Source organism: Polyodon spathula, chromosome 12, assembly GCF_017654505.1.
Source record: "Polyodon spathula isolate WHYD16114869_AA chromosome 12, ASM1765450v1, whole genome shotgun sequence".
Taxonomy (NCBI): domain Eukaryota; kingdom Metazoa; phylum Chordata; class Actinopteri; order Acipenseriformes; family Polyodontidae; genus Polyodon; species Polyodon spathula.
The window spans coordinates 6,221,816-6,236,690 of NC_054545.1; the positions used below are offsets into that span (position 1 = coordinate 6,221,816).

The 14,875-nt window shown below is 35.4% G+C and overlaps 1 non-coding gene across 1 annotated transcript; it reads right to left on the reverse strand.

Annotated features, from left to right (window-relative positions):
- Nucleotides 1-3,697: 3,697 nt before the first annotated feature.
- On the reverse strand, nt 3,698-3,905 carry LOC121325060. Its single transcript, XR_005951297.1, has one exon. It is a non-coding gene; the product is annotated as a small nucleolar RNA U3 (small nucleolar RNA).
- Between the last annotated feature and the right edge of the window lie 10,970 nt (nt 3,906-14,875).

Genomic DNA, 14,875 nt, shown 5'->3' on the forward strand with positions numbered 1-14,875 from the left:
AGACTGTGTGCACAGCATCCCTCGAGGATGGAACAGGTAGCAAATGCAAACCTGAACCCTCGAGGATGGAGGATGGAACAGCTAGCAGATGCAAACCTGAATCCCTTGAGGATGTAATAGGTAGCGGATGCAAACCTGAAAATGAAAGGGCAGAAGAGTAGAAAGGTTAGTTAGTACATTGAGTGCTAAGCACATAGCAGGCTAAGTCCCGCGCGAACAATAGGAAGAAAAGGACTGAGCCTATGTCTTGAGGTAAGAAATAGCGCATGACCTGCGAAAGGATAGGTGTGGCCGGGGGTCCCCACTGACTGAGGTCGGGGTAGTGAGATCACTGTGGGGACTGACGACGGAGACACATGATACAAAAGGGGTAGGAGGAAAAAGCAAAACACTGGACAAGGGAGATATGCGTAACTAAGCTTTAAATAGGAGGTAGATGATAACTGACAGCAGGTGAAAATTAGAAGCTCCTGCCTTACATTTTCATTTGAATGAGTTTTTATTTTTATTGTAGTACTGCATGTCATACCACAGTAGAAGTGTAATGAGGTGAAGCTAAACATAATACAATAATAGTGATAACACTCTCAAAGGCTCACGGTAAAGCACAGAAAAGCATGGCACATATTGTAAGTATGGTAAAGTGTAAAAACCATGGCAAACTACATATGATGGTTAAATCATAGCAAACTTCAATATGGTAAAATTAGAAAAGTCTATACCTGTGATTATATCATGAAGCACATCGGCATGAATATATTTGTAAATGACTGTCCTTAGTCTTTTTAAGGTCATCTTTTGAATCTGAAGACCATAATGCGCTTTTGTTTGGGCCAAGAATGACACCTCCCAGCTGGAAAGAACTGTAGTACCCTCAAACACTAACATTATTGCTTTATTCATATTTATCTCATTAGTCACTTTGATTAATATCCAGAAAATATCTATTGTATGGACTTATCACTAATTGCATTTGTGAGGACTCTTTGGACTCTATTTTATTCTGCTCTTGTTAATGGCACTAATGTAGGCTATAGACATTTTGAAGCAGCACTTTTGTTATTAAATACAGTATGTCTCTCTTGTCTCATTTTAATGTAAGTGCCTTTTTTTTTTTTTAAATTGTGTATTCTTACACAGAATAGGTAGAGAGTAGCATGTGCAACGGCAATGAGAACTTTCCTACAGAGCCACATGGAATGGTGTTTTTGTTATGTTAATTTGTCCTGTTAATTGCATTTTGGTTTTGTAACAGCAGAAAATAGTTAGTATAGTGTTACTAAAAGTGCATCACTTGGAATGGTAGGATTGAGACAGTTAAAAAATTAAAAAACAAACAAACAAAAAAAAAAAAATTATGAACATAATGTAGTTTAATTTAACATCAAGCATACCGGAAACCATAAGAGTAGTTATAACAATATGTTATCCTAGATTTCAAAATGACTAATTTTTAAATTTTGGTCAGTTTTTCATTAAGTATATGGAAATATACAAAGCGATAGGTAATTCAGTATGTTAACGTAACATTATTCAGCAGGTTTCATTTGACTTTATGAAGCAGCATTGGTTAATTCTATAGGGTGATGCAATGCAATGTCCTGTATGTGCCACACCTTATATATTTTCTATTCTGCACATGGGTTTATCCGGATAAATCAAAAGTACATAAAGCAGATTGAAGTAAAATACAATATCACACTAAGTTTAATAAGTCATCTGTCAATTTTGACTTATCTTACAGTATAGTTTGACATCTTTGGTTTATTAAAAAAAAACAAAAAAAACATGTGACCTTCATCAGCTTCTGCAAAATTGTGTATTACTGCTACAAACTGAATACACTGAAGACATCAATGACCCTCCTCAAATTGAATACAGCACTATATCACCTTATGTGCCCACCATGTGACTGAGGTATTTTACCTGCTAGGGGTTCTATCAGTTTATCTCTCTGGTGTTAATAATTGATCAAACCTATAATGAGGTCACTAAGGAGGTATTTCTATAAGGAAAGGGAACTCTGTAGATGCTTTAAATTATATTAGAAGCTCTGCTGACATCCAAGCAAATGTAATTTAGTGAAAGAGAGGTGATTCAGGCAAGACTAGGTCAGATGTGAAATAGTACAAGAAACTTTGCACCCAAAGGCATTCAGACTTTGTAAATAAATAAATAAATAAATAAAAAATCTGGCCCCTCCTCTCAAAATATTTGTATTTTTCACTTTACAGAACTCTATGAAGGACCTCTGTAACCTTTACTCTCACATGATGGTCAGGCAGGTGAAAGAAGGTAGTCCAAGGCAAGAATCTGCAGCTGTAAGCGCTTTTGTATCACCTGCCAGCACAGCTTGCTGGCAGTCCTCTCTCTCTTTCAGGCTTTCTGTAGCTTCCCTTATTTCCACACGATGGATCGATTTAATCCATAAACACTTAAATACTTTGCCAATCAAGGCCACAGATTCCTCTGTTCTATAGCCAGGGATGTATTTCCATGCAGGAATAGATCATTGTGACCCATGTCCTAAAATACAATAACAATGTGAAAGAGGACACTCATGTGCAGGGTCTTCACTCTGTCACAGTCACAAACAAAATAACATCATACGTATGACTGGCTAAAAAGACCTGCAACAAAACAAACTCTCAAAACTTTAGCAGTAAAGTGATGTTTAATAGTGAGTCTGAGCTTACAGAAATGTAATATTTCAGACAGGAAAAGGGATGTCAATGTAATTACCTAACCAGAAACTGTAAGTGGCCTTAATTGGTTTCCATTTGTTTAAAAATAAAATATGTTAAAGCTCCATCACATTTAAAACCATTTAAAAAGCAATACATATTTTTAAAGATGTGTTAAGAGCTGGATACATCTCTAGATTTGACTTCAATTGCAAGTTTGAACTATTCTGGCAAATCTTATTTGATAGTTTGGCTGTTCTGTTTGATAAATGAAAACACTAACTACAATTTTGTACAGCTCCACAGAATAAAAGGAATGAGTGCTGAACAATATTGTGCTTCCCACATTCTCTGAAGTTTCCACTAATGGGACATGTGTGGGATGGAACTGACTAAAGGTGTGCTTTAGGTAAACAACAAGCAGATTAGTTTCAGTTAGTGTAAATCTGGCAGGAATGACGTGAACAGAATGCAAAGACAAATTTGGAGTAGGGTAAATCTGGTTTTGTATGGCATCTATTATTGACGGAATGTACTTAAAGTTTTGCAAAATACATCTGCAAAGAATATGTGCTCTAGTGAAATGTATCATTAGATTAATGTTTTAAAAAAGTGTAAATATCCATTGAAAGGAATGGCGTTTTTGTTTGGTTTTTATAAGGTTTGCATGTCATTTGATTTTGATCAGCCTGCACAGTGGTGCCATCTAAAGGCTCAGTGGAAACTGGGTCTCTGACTAATTCAATATAGATACTGTGAATTATATTGATTGATATAGTGTCAAGCACAGAGTCACTTGACCAGTTGACGCTACTGCTGCTGCAGAAAAAAAAGAATGAAAAATGGATAGACGCTATCTGTCAAATGGTGTTGGATGTCCCTTTTGAGACAAATTATAGCCCTATTGATCGATTAATGGTACAGCAGGACCTATGGTGGTAGAATCTTGTTTTTTTACCACCTGTTGTCTTCATCTGACAGGATTAATGTATCTGAGTAGTAGTAGTAGTAGTAGTATTAGTGTTCTCTTCCTCCACCCCCGAAGTAGGGCAGAACGGTCATCAGTGGCCAGGAACAGCTACAGTAAAGTAGCATTCAAGACCCGCTTCGCGCTCAGAAGGGAACACTGTAACTCCTCAACATGGTTAGCAAGACCAGACACTTTAGAAACGCATTTCACTAGTAACAAACTATAGAAATGATCCCTTAGTAGTAGTAGTAGTAGTAGTAGCAGCATATAACCATTTTTTGCAAATAGTTTGTTTGCATGTACCCTCAGAAACACTTGCTGTGGTAAAAGCATAGAATATTGTAGTAAAGCAAAGACAAGTTTGATTAAAAGCATGGTAAATGCATACCATAAATGGGCCAAATTAGCTGAAGATGATTTAGTTTATTAATTTGAGTGAATATGATCACAATCTGAGTCTAGCTACAGTGCAGTTCATCATCTAAAACGTCTGTTTAATGTTTTAGCTTGTAGACTAACCAAGTCTTCATTATCTGGCCTGTTATTTGCTCTATAGGGATAACATTTGAATGTATTATTTTTTCTTTCTTCCCTAACTTCTGCTATCTTCTCACTGTTATCCATCTAAACATATCTAGATTGCTTCTTGGTCTTGGAAGCCCTAACTATGCTGTAAACAAATGCCCCCCCCTACTTCAACCAGCTTGCTATAATGTACTACAGCCTTTACATTGTTTTACATTGCTCCTACCTCATGCTATGGCCACTAACAACACCAGTGATAAATGGGGCTGTTTTTATGGGAAACATGTTGAGTATAATTATCTTTTGTACTGCTACCACCTACCAGGACTCTCTTGTAAATAAGAGGTATGTTCCTCAAGGGCTCCTGTCTGAATATATAAAACCTTCAACTTTGAAACCGTAATTAAACCTTTAATGGCCACATCAATCAGGGCCACAGCACTAGCAACCAATAAAGCTTGTCACGGTGGCCAATATTCTTCAGGCCGTTGACTGCCTTGTGATGCAGTTCACCTGTCCCCTGTTGCAGATGACATTCCACATGACCATCTGATGAACTTGATTTTAGACATATATGTTTTAACTTGTACAATATGCAATTCCGAGAACACTCTGTTAGTGCTTCCCCCGCTTAAGAATAATAATAATAATAGTAATAATAGTTATACCTGAATGTCATTTACCTTATGATTTACAGACTTTCTAATCTTTGGCTGTAATTTTTACTGACATACTCAAGTATTTAACATGTATAATGTTTATAGTTTGTTTTCACTTTAAAGACTGCTATCACTAATTATTATTTAATAAAAGTGAATCAATACTAGGGGGCAGTAATGCAGTGTTCTGTGCATGTTAAATTATGGTCTATCCATGCTAAGAATAATACATATAGGTTGCCTTCACCCTGCCTAATGACTTGTGTAGCTTGTAACTGCAGTTTCAGAATGCATCTGTATAACATTTTTTAATCTAATGACCAAATTTAAGTTCAATGTTGTGGGCAATTTATAGCTCACAAATACCAAATACATCTTCATTGATAATCTACAGAAATAAAATACAATAAAAACCAAACAAATCTAAATTTTTGATTGGGAATGTCTGGGCTTTTCTGATGTAAAAGGTTTTAATGGGAAAAACATATAGTATATAATAGTATATTCTCAGCTCTGAGCAGCACAAGGATCTGCTGAATATCATTCCGGTAACTTAACAAGACAGATCATATCACTTTCTGTCACCACCGAATATCCTAAAGGTGCATTAAAAACCCATTTGCCAAAAGAAAAAATTCACATTGCTAAGAGGACATAATTGATTCATTTATTGCAGCTCCAGCTCAGAAGGTCGGCAAAATCAAAGTCTCGTCAAGACAGTCAGAATCAGTTTCTTAAGAAAATAATTTAGAAGTGGTGCAAAAGCTGAGATGCAAGTAAAGATGCAAGTAAATCAGTAGTCACAGACTCCTCCAATTGCATCATGGCTGTTTCATTAGATCCAAGACCAATAAAATGACTTTTCAAGTTCATAATTACCAAGCCAGACAGACGTTTTGCCTGCTTTAAAGAACACATTTTTCAATTCAGTTTGTTAAATGGAATCAGGAAAACCTAGACGAAATATATATATATATATATATATATATATATATATATATATATAATATTATATATATATATATATATATATATTATATATAGTAGTGATCTTGGTTCCTGCAGATTGGCGCATCACATAGGGCGAGGCAATCCACACACAGGCGGAGGGCGAGCGCGAACCTGGGACCTCTTGCACTAAAACATTTCTCGGATACGAGAATATAAACGAATAGAGAAACTTATACGAATACTTATGTCTTTGTATGTGATTATGTCACCTACAAGCTGTGCTGCTGCCTTCCCCCGTGCTCACTACACTATATATACACACTGTTATCTTCTTTGCTTAAGTCCATGTTAACCTATTGGTCTCACTCGGCCATTGAAAGGTTTTCTTTGCTTTTTCCAGAGAAAAAACGACTAGAGACCTGTGCTTTACTTCTTTTTGATGATGTCGGACTGGGTCCGACATAGGACAACAAAGGATTAACATTTTAATAACTCTCTGTTAGTTGTTTATTTAAAAAAACAATGATATTCAGCATAGCATACATTTGTATGCATACATTTAGCATACATTTGTATGTAGTACATGGTTTCTTGTGAAATAACATGGCAAAACAATATTACATATTTTTTTATATTAGAGCAACCATCAGAATAATGTTTCAAATGACTACTTGGTTGTCAAGGCACAATGACATTTAATTTGAAACAGTTTATATAGGTTTGTGTGCAGGCTAAGCAGCAAACTCAGCCAGCTGTTAGACTGAAGGGCACAGGTTCAAACCCTGCATGTTATAGACTTCCAAACATGCTTAATGGGACTATGCAGTGAAGTTAACAATCCCAGTGCACATGTCAAAGGAGAGCAAGGGCATTGACTTTTTATGCATTGGCTAAGCGCTTCCAAAAAACATATGCTCTTCATCCCCCATCCAAGAGATGTTTAAAAAGTATTTGTATGATCAACACATACTGTACAAAGCTAGAAGGAATATTGAGGTAGCTGACTGCATGAGTAGTAAAAGCTAGTTGTATCAGTATTGCTGTTGGTTCTCGCGCATATAGTAAGTAGCCTGAGTGAGGTTATCCTGCAACAAACTCACCATCACCAATTTTACTGTTTTTTTTTTGTTTTTTTTGAGAAAATCAGTGGTACTGTTTTAGATTTGAGATGAATTATTCATTAAAATCTATTCAGAGATAGAAAGACATTTAAGGGCCTGAGAGACAACAAAAGGGAAATATAATCCCCATCTCAAGTCTTGCTGTAATTATTTTGTTGTTACCAGAATTTGTATTTTTAAAAATGCAGGTATTCTAACTAAATTACAGTTAAGCATAATGCCAGACCTGCATACCAAAATCAGAAAAGAAATTAATTCTATGAAAAAGCTTGTTTATTGTAAATTCTTATTTACAGTTGTATGGTTTATAAGGGAGATGCAATGGCTGGTACTGCATTCGGTGCAAGTCTGTTATACAGCTATCTGGATTTTGCTTTACACTCCTCCAAATATTACTTACCGTCCCTAACAAGGGCAACTGGGTTTCTCATTGACTCATTCAGTAGCTGTTTGCAGGCCTCCACAGTATGGTATAGGAAATAAAATAGTTTAACAATATTAACAATCTGCCTACAAGATGGTTCTTCCATAATACTGTTTATATATATATATATATATATATATATATATATATATATATATATATATATATATATATATATATAATTTTTTTTTTTCATTTAATTTTCAACTATATTAATTGCCAGGACAAGTAGTTGTGTCAAATTAAACCTATTTGACCTTAAACTGTCAAATTAAACCTATTTGGCTTAAAATGTTAAACAGGTGTTTTTTTTATAAAAAAAATATATATCTATTGTAATTTACAGCACTAGCTGCTGCATGTACGAGATGCATAATTATAATTAAATTACATTAAAATCTAATTTCCTTTAAAAGCATTAATGTCGCATTGATTTTAAAGTGAACGAGGAGCAACCCACTCTCACAGTCTAATATACAGAGACGGAGTACAAAACAGAAACACATTTGATAGGTAGTGCACACTGACAAATAAACAATAAGTCCCTTTTTTATAATCGAAAACGTTAAGCATCCCCACCGCATAACTTAACACACTGGGGTAAAATAGCAAAGGCTATGTAAATTATCTTTAGGGTGTCAGATCTAAATACCTCCTCCCTGTATTTTTGTGGGATGTAATGTTAATACATGGGTCAATAAATCACTGCTAGGGGGAACCCCATTAATATAGCATTACTGACAGCCAGTATTAAGATCCTCTACTTGGATCATCAAAACCCTATGCATCATACAGTCTCCTTCACAAATAAATCACAGCAACTGAGTTAATGTAGCCAAGATACTTTTAATGGAGTACTTGATCCCACCCACACTTTCCATAGCTTGTTTTAGTTGTGAAAATGATGGAGCTCATCTGACCATTACTTTAATGTTTTTGAAATTTTAAATAAATAAATAAATAAGTGTGTGTGTGTGTGTGTATATATATATATATATATATATATATATATATATATATATATATATATATATATATATATATATATAGGTCATGTTATTACTGTATTTTGTTATTTAAAAAAGACAACAGTGTTAACACTTTTCTATTTGAAGGGCATTAGTTGTAAAAAATGCCATTGTGTTTAAGATGTCTTTACCATGAAGTAAAATATCAGTAGGTTAAGCTTTCCTGTTTTGAGCTTGACGGGGCATTTCTGCATTTGTGTGTGTCTGAGTGAAAGTGAAAAATGGAAGGTGACTGCAGGTCGCACTTCAGCTTCAAAGATAGGCACTCAAGCGATACAGCAGAATTCACGATGAAGTTGCCAGCTCACATACAGTGCTTTGGGAATTGTGAGGTTAACCTAATACTTTGTGACAGACGGGCATTCAGACGCACTTTGTGATAGTTACATTGTTGTAATTGCATGGTGCTCATGTAGAGAAGCGGAGAGTGAACATTTTATTTATGAGGCCTTTTGAGTGTAATCCAGCCCAGTTAAAATTTCGGCCCATTTTTATGTGTGTGCTAGCAAAATCAAGATGACAGACTACATACTGCTTTACTGTATCATACAGCATAAACAAACTATACATCAATTAACCACTACATGCACATCATAATAGTGTATATATTAGAAGAAAAAAAAAATTATAAATCTTACACCCAAATGCTGAAAGGAGTATAGAAGACTAGGTGCTCAAATTAGCAAGGGGGGCTGTGGCAAAGTGGTTTGCAGTGCGCAGGTGTAGAAGTGATGCAGTGCATAACAGATGGCAGACAACAAAGTTCATGGGCCAAACATTTCTTTATTGGATTCTGTTTTAATCCAGGTTGTGGCGACTGTAAATAATAATCCCAGGCAATACACAGCAATGTGTACTGCACAGTATTAAACTGTGAAATAATAAACACACACACAGACACAAACACGATCACATGTCCAGCGTGAGTGTTAATGTTCAAGTGGTGAAGTACACTTTATTTGTGCACAGTGGTGAAGTGTTGTCCTGGTTGGTGCTGGCCTTAAGCGACAGCTCCCAGTACGTGTTAGCCATCTAATAAGAACAAACGAGTCCAATTAGAAATGACAAAACAAACACACACTAAACATTCATGGTTAGTTCTTTACTCTCCTTCAGCGGTTAACCATAACAAAGGAACAGATCGCTTAGCCACGTCCCCTTTTGTACCGTCAGCCATGCCCCCTTGGTTAGCGAGTGCAACTATTTTTCCTCCAATCCGCGGTTGCCACATTGCTCCCCGTCTGGGGCGATGACTTGGTGGCCAACTTGGCCAACTTTCACCTTTCCCTGGAATGAATTGTCAGACCCTCACAGGTCGGGAGGGAGATTTATAACCAAGATTCATTCTTTCTCTGTCAGAGGGGCAATGAATATAAATAGTGGTATAAATCTAGCAATAAAAACCTAAACCCATTCCTAGCAGCAGGTAACTTATTGTTCTGAGAATCAATCAGTTGTTAGATTTACACTGAAAATCCAGGACCATTTAACACAAGAACTACCAAGGCAGTCAATTTGACCATTTACATTTTTTAAAATTTAATTTACTCCATGTGTCTGGCAGATACGGGGCTGTGCGTTTATGACTTTTTCTAAATATATGTGTTTATTATCCTGACAAAGAGACGTGGGCGCAAAAATAAGGGAGATATAATACCCTCATACCTAGAAATAGCAGACCTGTCAAATTTACCACTACATAGAACACAATTGTATTTTGCTTATACAGTGCAGTATTCTATTTTATTATTTCTTATTTATCAGTCAAGACTGCTGGCTGATGTTTTGAACTGTGATTAGATCAGTCGATCAGTCTGTTCATCTATGGTGTCTTGTAATCTAAGCTGTCTATTGTAATTCAATCAGCCTTTTGTAACTCAGGCATCTACTATCTGTTATGTAAGGTTATGCAGAGGTTTTGTATGACGCGTCTGAATAAAACTACGACTTGTATCTGATTGTTTGTTCTTTCATTGTAATATTTATGTTGTTTTTAATACAGCGTTTAAATGACCTGCTCATGGTAGTTCTAGGTATAGGTGTAGCTGCGGTAGGTCTAGTGTTAACTGATATAAATATTTTAGTTCTAGCATACAGTTTTGTTGCAAGCTGGCAGGTGTAAGAATGCAAGTAAAAAAAAAGTCTTTTTTTTTTTTTTTTTTTTTTTTTTAAATAAAGCTTATAAAAAATGTAATATAAAACATTTAATATCACACCGACATATCATCATCCAGATCAATACAGGGCACACCAGTGATCAAGCCCACTGAGTTTTTTTTTAAAGGATAAAAATCAATTTTATACTTTTATAAGGGCTTGTTAATTTGTTTACTTTCATTATAGACCCATCTTCCTGGTTACTGTTATTTTTAAAGAACTCTGAAGAAGAGAAAACAAAAACTAATGGGAGCCATGAACACAGCACCTTATAACCTGTGGTATAAAGGGTCTCTTTTAACGAGAGAGCACTGTACTACTACCAGGCTTTACCACAACAAAAAATGTGATTCTGTCCACCTGGTGTGTACAGACCTGATTTAATTAAAAGTCTAATTATAATAATATGAAGTTGCCATCATTAACATTAATCTAATTAAAACTATGGTAAACTAAGTTTTTTTTTTTCCTTCTATGCAGCTTTCCATTAGTTTGTCCCTCCAAACCAAAAACATTTAATCATCCTGTTAACAATAATTTGCATAAATACATATATGAATTGAGTTATAGCAAAAAAGTCATGGGTGTCATTCTCAAATGTCAACTTTTTCACATCTCAGTGTGCTTAATTGGTTGGAACACTGTTTTCAGGCAGACAACGTGACTCTGGGCACTAGTTCCACGGACTTGAACATTTTAATTAGCACAATATAAATAAGGCTCATAATAATCATCAAGTTTATAATGTGATTGAAAGTCTAGATTGAAATAAAACGTTTTCATGTCATCATTAGGTGAGGTTTTAATTATTTGAGGCAATATTTAAGGTCTAAAACAGGTTTCAATGATCATCAACTTATCAATCATTTAGCCAATTGTCGCTTTCACATTGGAAACAATGTTTTCTGACAGCAAATGTTGTAAGTACTAAGGGTGAAACTTTACGTATTTGAAGAGTAAATAAGACTATGATCAGACTTATATTGCGACTGTGCTTAGTTTAATGCTTCCTGTAGACATACAAATTGGCTGCTCGTTATCTTTATGATTTGTGATTTTAGTTATGGTGCATTTAGTTTTAGGATTATTTCTAAAATCAGATGTTCATTGCTTTTTAGAATCTTATTATCTATCAATCAAAACCCATTATTGTGCTACCTTAAATATATAAATAAACACACTTTACATTACAGGGTGTGAATAGCCAGATAATTGCTTGGTAACAACTGTGTAATTTCAATAGATTTTGCACTTACACAGTAGCTACTGTGTAATTCCATGGAAATGGTTCTGTGAAAAACTTTCCTGATGTAATCACATAGAAACACAATGGCACAAGACAGTTCCATTGAAGAATATACTTATTCCACCAACGTGTAAGCAACAGTTGGTAATTACTATAATGTTGGTACATACTAGTAGTTATGTACAGTATGTTTCATAATCTAAAGTGCTTCCTTTGATTCTGTGTAAGTAAAATGTGTGCATCAACCAACAGTAGCAGTAAGCTCTGTTAGGATGAGAAAGGACTGGCACAAAACAGGTTCTAAGGCATGTCATTAATTTTCGGAAATAAAAATGATGCCAGTAAATGAGCGTATCAGTATTACCTTACATTATCTAACCCAGCCCCTCCCTGGCAGTGAAAATACTGTCCAGGACTTGGGTTAAGGTCAACGACAGTGACACATCTGTCCCCAAACCAACTGCTTCACCTGGTCAAAAGTGGACTGAACTAGAAACTGGGGTAAATATTTGATTCACACTAGTTATTTCAGTGTTTTAGCTTTATTTATTATGCATTCATTAATGTATTTAAATATCAATATGTCATTTAAATATCAGATATTTTATTTCACACAGAATACAGCTTTACATTTCAAATATTTTTGTATTCTATATTGATCTAGGTTGTTAGCAGTTACTTTAGAAATAATTAAACCCATTATGTGAACACAACAGTATTATTAACTTGGAATGAAATATATACCTACTGTGAAAAGAAATTTGACACATTTGAGAGCAAAAAAAAAGGCTATGATCAGACTAATTATGGTGGCCCTGCTGAGATTTCATTCTTAGAACAGAGACTTATGAACGCCAGCTCATCACCTTTCTGCTTTTTTAATATACTATACTATATTCATTATAATATGCATAAAATATGTCTCCTGTTGGCTTTCTGTGTTGAGCCTATGAGGTTAACAATGTAAACCTTTTTAAAGGTTTTCTGTGGCTACAAATTATTAAGCCAATTAATGGTTAATTTAGTTTTGAGTTTGTTTCTTTGACCTCTGGTAAGTTTAATGTAGGTTCTAATATAATTTAAATCACCTTGTTAACATGTAACAAGACCTTTTAACAGTTTCAAAATTCCATACACAATAATTCAGGCCATTAATACAAAAGCTAAACTGCCTTAACTTTCCAACCCATTTGCCTGTGTATCCATGCAACAAAAAAAAATCTTAAATTGATATTGTCTCATGTAGCTGCTGACTTGTTGTTAATCTGTTACATTTTGCATAATGTTAAACCTTAAATAGGTTTAAATGCCATTGAGACCCGGGGAATGAATGCCGTGGACCTCCTGGTTACAAAGGGCAATGATAAAATCGAAAATCGATATTTTTATCGATTTTCCTACTTATTACGATAATCAATAATAAAACTGGATCATCGATAATGGCAAAGTGTAGTACATTTCTGGAATTTATAAACTTAATGTTGCCCCGAACTTCCTATTGGCATTTAAATTACAGGACGCCACCAAGATGGCTACTTTAAACACCCGACACTAATACCCTCAAGTGCAGGGCGAAACTGATTAATTCTCTTCCGATTTGTTTTCATAATTGAAAGATGTCTGCCAAAAGTGATAACACGACGGGTAGAAGTGCTTCTGAGCAGACAATTGTTACACTACCCAGTATGAAAAGCAAATACTGGTATAATCTTTTTTGGATGATTGGAGGACAGACTGAAAATAAAAAAAAATGTTGTATGTAAATTATGCAAACACAAACTTCGCTACAATTCAAATACAACAAACATGAGAAGCCATTTGGAAAAACACCACCCCATCGAGTGCAGCGAAATACACTGTAAGGAGGAGGGATCAGAAACGGCTGGGCTTTGGTGTCCTAAACAACCACGAATGACAACGTTTTTTCAACAAACCTCTGCTGCTGCATTACCTGGTCAACGAAGTGAAGCAATTACGAAATCTCTTGTAAAATTCATCTGCAAAGATATGAGACCCATCAGCATTGTCGAGGCTGATGGTTTCAGGGAATTTTGCAGTGAAATGAGTCGAGATACCAAATTCCGAGTCACACAACAATTTCAAGGAACATAGTTAAACTGTATGATACCACTCGTATAAATGTAAAACAAATACTGCATGATTGTAAGGACATTGCTTTAACTACAGATGGTTGGACCTCCTTAGCCACCGATGCTTATGTTACTGTAACATCACATTGCATTACTGATTCTTGGTAACTGCAAGATTTTGTTCTGCAGACCAGAGAGCTTCGAGGAAGTCACACAGCAGAAAATGTTGCAGAGTGTATTTCAGAAATTCTGGATGATTTTAATATATGCATAATTCCGTAATTGCTGTCACTACTGATAATGCACTGAACTACGTCAACGCAATACAAGGATATCTCAATTTGATAAACATCCCGTGTGTGGCTCACACAATTAACCTTGCTGTATGGAAGGGACTGAATACTGGACCGATTGAAAGAACACTTACCTGACTTAAACATTCGGCTGCACATTTCAATAGATCACCAACTGAGAGATGTCTTCTGGAGGATAAGCAAAAGTTGCTTGGCTTAAAAAAATGACAAGTTAATCAATGACTGTGTTACACGCTGGAAAAGCACCTACGACATGAACAAATGGATGTTTGTTGAAAATATCCGTGACACTCTGAAACCATTCAAAACGGCAACCACTGCATTATCAACAGACAAATACCCCACAGCTTCGGCTGTTTTACCTCTTCGGCATATCCTGATCAATCAAGTTAAAAACTTTGCATCATCTGAAATTCCTGTAATAAAGGAGATGAAAAACAAAATCTACAGTGATCTGAGTTTGAGGTACGACAAAGAACGACAATCAACATTAATGCTTTTGAACAAAACGTCATTCTTTGACCCACGATTATACCGATTGATACATTTATCTGAACAAGAAAAGCGTCAGGTACAGAAGAAATCCAAACAGAAGTGATACAGCATTTTGTAAGTGAAACTGGGTTGGTAAAGGAATGTGGCAGTTCTGAAAATAAAGAAGCTAGCAGACAAACTGTGCTGACTGCAATGGGTGACCTGTTTGGGG